We start from the raw sequence: 7,327 nt of genomic DNA, 5'->3' as shown, positions 1-7,327 counted from the left end.
AAGATACCACTACACACAACGAGGTGACATTTGAACTAAAGGGATGTCCAAAACAAAAAATACTCAACACCACATTCTGGCAAAGATGTGGAGCAACAGAAACTCTCATTCCAGGTGAGAATGCAAAATAGTACAGTCACTCTGAAAGACAAATTGGATTTTTTTTAACAAAACTAAACATATTTTTAATATCCAGAATTACATTCCTTGACATTTGTCCAAAAGAAAAAAATTCTTGTGTCCACATAAAAACCTGGACAAGGATGTTTATAGCAGACTTTTTCATGATTGCCAAAACTTGAAAGCAAACCAAGATATATTTTAGCAGATGAATAGACAGATAAACCTTGCTACATCCAGACAAAGGAATATTATTCAGAGCTAAAAAGAAATGAGCTATCAAGTCATAAAAAGACATGATGGAACCTTAAATATGTATTACTAAGCGAATTAACTAAATCTGAAAACGCTACCCCTTGCATCATTTCAACTATATGACATTCTGGAAAAGGCAAAACTATAAAGGAAGTAAAAAGATCAGTGGTTGCTAGGGGTTGGGAGGAAGAAATGAATAGAATATTAGGGCAGTGAAAGCATTCTGTATGATACTAAAATGGTAGACAACTGTATTATACATTTGCCAAAACCCATATATTTTACAACACTAAGACTGAACCTAATGTAAACTATGGACTTTTAGTGATACTGATATATCAATATAGGTTCATCAATTGTAAGAAATACACCATTTTGGTGGGGGAGGTCTATAGTGAGGGAGACTGTGCATACTGGGGTGCAGGTGGCCAGAGAGTATATGAGAACTCCTTATACTTTCTACTCAATCTTGCTGTGAACCTAAAGTATCTATAAAAGTAAATTCTCTTTTAAAAAGCAGAAAATATTAGAACTTAAAATATCTGTAAGTTACTCCTCACATGTAAAGGAGAGGAAGCGGACTATAAAGTGCTAGGTGACTTGCTCAAGGATGAACAAATAAATAAAGACAAATTATTGAATAGAAACTTGACTATTTACTGTCCTCAAAGTGTCTGCTCACCACTAATACGCGACAGACATGTTATTAAATATCTTTTAAACAGTGTCTGAATTATGTTGACCTTTTAGGCCAATGTCTCCATGGTTCTAGTATACTTCCCAAGATAATACTATCCAACATTGATTTCTGTTGTTCTTGATCACTATAACGTTTACACTGGGTATCATACAACCTAGGAAACAAATTTAATTCAATTGTATGCTGTCTGTGATGCAGTCTTTTCATTCTTCAATAGCCCGATTGTAGTATGAACTCTTTTTAAAATAAGTAAGCTATTTTAAAAGTTGATCGATGGCCTACATATACTTGATATGCTTTAGAACCTAATCTCATGCACTGAATCTTATGTGGCTTAAGAAATATTTATATAATCTGAAAAATCTACAGAATGAGACTTTTACTAAAAGGAATTATTTATTGCTAAAGTTGAACATGGTCTGATAACATGATTTAGCATCCAACAAGAAAAATGTACTGCTTATTTAAAACCAGTGTTTGGATATTAAATATCACAGTATTTAGTACTGTGTGCTAGGTATGACAGGAATAAAATTACCTTCTTTATTATAAATAATGCTTTCTTTGTATGAGATAAGCAAAATTGATATTTATTGCTTAGATAGCACTTTCAAAAATGATGACTTTTTAAATCGTTTATTCAATATTATTTCTAAAGAGATGGACAGCCAAAAATACAAACATATATAAAAGAGCTACTAAGTTAATTCAATTTCTAAAGGCATCTTAACAATTCATATCTACACTTAACTCTTTACTTGAATTTGATTTTTATTGTCTCTGTTAAAATAACTAGAAAATTACTCTTTAGCTGAAGAAAATACAGAAAAGAAATATAAGTGAAGAAGAACATAAGTTTTTATTTGTCACCTTTTTATTTGGATTACACTGAGACTTACAGAAAAGGTAAAAAAAAAAAAAAGTAGCATACAGATTCCCAATGAGCCCTTAACTTGTTTAAACGAATGTAAACATCTTGCATAAATAGCTTTTATGTAAAGAAAAACTATAATCAAACCAGGAAACATTGCTGTAGTACTAATAACTAATCCATAAACCTTACTCAAATTCCCAATTCATGTGCCTCTTTCTGGTCCATGATTCCTTCAAGTATTCTGTATTAAATTTGTTGCCATGTTACCTTAATTTCTGCTTATCTGTTCCCCACTTCATCCCTATCAGTCATATTGAAGACATTTCCTCAATTTGGGTTTGTCTGATGATTTATCATGCATTTGGGGCATGTCAATATATGTGTTTACATACATAATATATAGTTTTGTGTATATCATTGTGTGTGTTCATTAACAGTGTTTATACTTAACTGCATACACATTTTATCCAATTCAAAATGTACTGTGGTTTGTGTTCTTAACAATGTATATTGAAAATCCTTCCTCTTTAGTAAAGTTCTTCATATATTTTCTATGGCATTCAAAAATTATATTAATTATTAAAGTCTGACAAATCAGAGAATTTGTCTTTTTAATGAAATACAATCAATATTCAATAATATATTTTCTTACTCATTGTGATGTATAAAACCAACTTTACTTTTACCTATTTGCTGATAATATCCCCAAGATATCTACAATTAAATAGTTTCACTTGTCCCTGAGCATAACTCAAAAATTTTTCATTGATGATTTCTTAAGGAGATATTCTATTTTTTCTAAATACACACACACACACACACAAACACGTATGTCATGGGTCTAACACTTCTTTCACATCTCTTATTTTTACCTTTATTTGGGGTAAGTCTCCTGATTTTCTGCTTTAAAAAAATATGTTTAATGTCCATACCAAATGCACACCTGATAAAAAGCAGGGCAGTGATACTGAGTTTATGAAATAATGCCCTGCTTTGGTCAGACCACACAGACCAACTTAGGAACTCCAGGAGCCAGTGTTTGTTCTCTTTGACTTGTCCTCAAATCACAGCTGAGTTAATCAGTTTCTCTCCTGTAGCTTTGAAACATGGAACAAAGAGACACAGATATTAATTATTATCTTTGAGTCACATTAATTGAAGTGGCTCTCAAACTTTAATGTGCCTATGGATAACCAAAGGACTTGCTAAAATGCAGATTCAGGTCTGCCTTTCTTGTAAGCTCTTAAGCAGTGCTGAGGCTGCCTTTAGGTGGACCACATTGTTAACAGCAACGATATATGTTAACCAGAAATTTGATGAAATTCTTTGCTGATACTCTTAAGTGTCCAGGTTTTTCCCCTTCCTTTGGTTATTTTCTCTTCTAATTGCTCGAGACAGCTCACCGTCTTTTCAATAAATTCATCTTTTTTTCTACTATACTTAAGTTTTACCTAAAGGTACAGTTCATTCATTTGTAATTCATTTAATTATATGGGCTCCTATAATTTTTTTTAGGAATACAAAAGGAGTATATCTAAAGAAAAAATATATTTAAAAAACTAATTTTAAAAAATGTGAAATATAAACTCAAATTCATTTTTCTTCACGTTAACCAGAGTCAACTCATTGTGATTAAAACAAAAAAAAGTCAAAACCAAGAATACTAACTAATGCCACTGTGTATGTTCATTTATGTCATAGGTATTCAGAATGAGCTTTATTTAAAAGAAAGAAATTACAACTCTGGCTTCCCCTGAAAGTACTTGTTCTGTTGTGGATGGTTAATAGTAATTTCTGAGTGTACATTAAATTAAGGTAAACCAATTTATTTCCCTTCCTATGTGATTTGTTGCACCCAGCCTCAGTTTCTCTAATACTTGTAGTCCTATTTACAACATGATGTCTCACAATGGTATCTGAGATTTTTGAGGTTTAAGTATCAAATAATCAAGTACAGCAGTAATTATAAAAAGTCCATACCACACTTTGGGAGGCCGAGGCAGGCGGATCACTTGAGGTCAGGAGTTCAAGGCCAGCCTGGCCAACATGGCGAAACCTCTCCTCTACTAAAAACATAAAAGTTAGCCAGGCGTGGTGGTAGGCACCTGTTTCCCCAGCTATTCGGGAGGCTGAGACAGGAGAATTGCTTGAACCTGGGAAGCGGAGGTTGCAGTGAGCCAAGATCACGCCATTGCACTCCAGCCTGGGCAACAGAGCAAGACTCCATCTCGAAAAAAAAAAACCAAAAACCAAAAAACAAAAAAAAAATCCATACCATAAATCTTGATGAAGGAAAATGAAGAATATATAATGGATAACATTCTAATATGCATGTCAATGAGTCTTTCCCTGATTGCTTAAATTCAGGAGGAAATAATTTGGACATAATTTTTAATCTTATTCAGAAAAAAAAATCTGTAAAACACAATTTTTAGTTGTAAAATAACTTTCACACAATGGGGGAAAAGTTTTTAAATATTGTAACAAAATTAATAATAGCTCAAAGTACATAGAAAACACATATTTATGTTTATATATTTTAACATCTCTAGAATCTACATAACACAACAGAAATATCTTATAATTTAAAGTGAAATGTAATGTTTACAGTATTTTTGCATTCTAATTCCTTGTTATGACCATCCAAGAATTTAAAACATAACTCTCAGAAGTGTCCATTTTTTATCTGGATAACTGCCGCTTTTGCTATCAGGAAATCTTTCATCTTTCTGGCAAAATATTACAGTAACTTTGCTTAAGTACAATGCAACACAACTCTCTCCCTATACACGGTTTGGATGTAGTTACCATAATTACCAGCTAATTGGTGAGCTCTGATTGGCCTAAATTACGCAGAGTGACGTAAAAAGACTGGTTCAAGTGTGGCCTACTGATATCTATTAGGGGTCTATGAGATCTGCACCCAGGACTGTTATTCCTCTGTTGAGTGAAGAGAAGAGTTCTTTTCGTTACTGACACTTAAGGAGCTTTTAAAAATAGGGATGTACGGGCCCCACGCCAGACACAGAATCTAAGGAGCTAGGTTTAGGTAGGAGCTTATTCTATATTCAACTGTATGTTATTTTTAAAAGCAACTTCAGTAAGTCTAATAAGCATTCCAGTTTCACTCACTCACTGATTCACGGTGTAGATTAACTCACAGCATCTTTCCATGATGTAAAACTTGAGTGTGAAAACAATGTAGATGAAGACAGAACCAAGACATAAAGGGAAATGGAGTCTGGACGACGAGATTTGAATCCATGTCTGAATTCAACATTACTGCGAAAACTTTGCTGCTACTTTACAATCAATTCTTTTCTGATGTAAATGAGTTCCAGTTGGGTTTTCTGTTGCTTTCAACAAATAGGCCAAATATATAAACAAAGAACATTTTAAGTACTTGATTTTATCACTGGTTTCTTAAGATATTTTATATTCATTTACAAATATGAATATAGTAATTTTCAATAAGTAATGCTATAAAATAAAATCCAGAGTTGCTATATACATACTTTTATGGTCCCATCAATTACCCCACACAATTGAAGTCATCATTGATCCCAAGAATTGCAACTCATTTAGAGCCTAATTATATTTCTCTTCTAAGTCTCACAAAATAAATGATTTTGCATGTTCTGATATTAGATAAATAAAAAAGAGCATAAATATAAAAGGAAACAGGTTAAACTCATTTTGTTTATTCTTTTAATTAATTTTGAGTTTCAAAGCCATATTACATTATCAAAATTTTAAATATATTTATGATAGACTCATAGCAACTATAAAAGTCATCTTCATATGACAAGTATTTCTTCTATGCCATATATATTTCAGCAAATCAAAGAGGCCTGTAACTATATGAACAGCTTTATCATACCTACTAATAATTAATCATGAGACTAAATAAGCACATGACTAAATTAATGCAATTCTAAAATTTACAATGGGATTTTTCCTTTTGTCTCCCTCATGCATTCATTCCATATTGTTGTTTCGTGTCCAGAACACTTGTTTGTACCAAGAACACTAGATAAACTGAGAAATATATGTATTTTTATGTAAATAAAAGGATAAAAATTACGCCATGCAAAGATCTTTTTTAGGCCCAATATATTGCTCTAATTTGTTACCAAACCTGAGGTTAAATGGAAATTTTACCAAGTTATTTACAATGCAATTATTTTATCTTTAAAACATAATTCTGTCATTTTTTAATTGATTCATAATTTGTGACAATGATTAGTATATATCTATGATACCTAATCATTATAGAGCTGTTTATGGTTATCACAAATGCTAAAAAAATGATAAATGTTATTCTTGCTCTGTTTCAGTTATTCATTCCTACATTTGAAAAAGTTCTACTAGTTTGTAGTTTAGGACAACAATGAGTTATTATTTTTCATGTTTCTGTAGGTCAGAAATTTAAGCAGTGGTGGGTTGGGCAGTTCTGTTCAACTTAATGTCAGTTAGAGCTTATTCTATATTCAACTGTATTCAAGTGGTGACTGAAATGAGCTAGTCTAGAAATATGCAAAACATACACATTCCTCATATCACTAATCTATCCAAAAACAATATTAGCAAAAAGCCAAGAATTACATCATGCAAATTAGGACCAGGTACAGAAACGCCTCCCTAGGCAAAATTACTCAGTTGTAGCTTCTCAGTTTAGTTCTTCTTGTTCCAGAGCTAAAAACACAAATTACTTGAAGTTTCTGTAAATCTAACTATCTGTGTAAAAAAAGAAATTATTTTTCTCCCTTACCCTACCAGATAACATATAATAATGAAGCAGAAATGAGAAAAAAAAAAAATCACAGAAATTCCAAAAAAGAGGTGAATGGAAGCACATAGCAGTCAATGGTTCACACCTGTTTTGAAATCCAATTGTGCATATAATGTTAGCAATTTCTACATCCAGGGCAGGAAGCAGTTTTCAATTAATGCCCCATTTTCTCTCTGGAAATGCACTTCCACAGCCATTAGCACTACTTTCTGGGAGTTGGTTTCTGCTCTTGGAGTTCACTCTTAATGTTTTCATGAAACACAGTCTATGTTTACAACTATCTTTCTCAGCTAGTTTCTGCCCTTAAAAGACAGGAGGCCCAGATTTCTTCCTCTTTGTTTTTCAGTTAACTCTTTCGCTTTTATTCCAAGCTGTTGATTCTTGGGTATGAAATATTTCCTCCAAATTTTGCTTAAAGCCGAACAGCTTTGTCTTTTATTAATCTCTCTTGCAATATCTTATCATAAATGTCATATATAAACCAACTGGCACTTTGAACATTATGCCTTGAAATATATTTAGTAGTCCTCAAATTCAACAGGTGTATTTTCTATTATCCATGTAATGCAGTCAACTGTCCTACTGG

The sequence above is a fragment of the Colobus angolensis genome, unplaced genomic scaffold (assembly GCF_000951035.1).
Source record: "Colobus angolensis palliatus isolate OR3802 unplaced genomic scaffold, Cang.pa_1.0 Scaffold191, whole genome shotgun sequence".
In the NCBI taxonomy this organism is placed as follows: Eukaryota; Metazoa; Chordata; class Mammalia; order Primates; family Cercopithecidae; genus Colobus; species Colobus angolensis.
Note: the sequence above shows the minus strand (reverse complement) of the source record.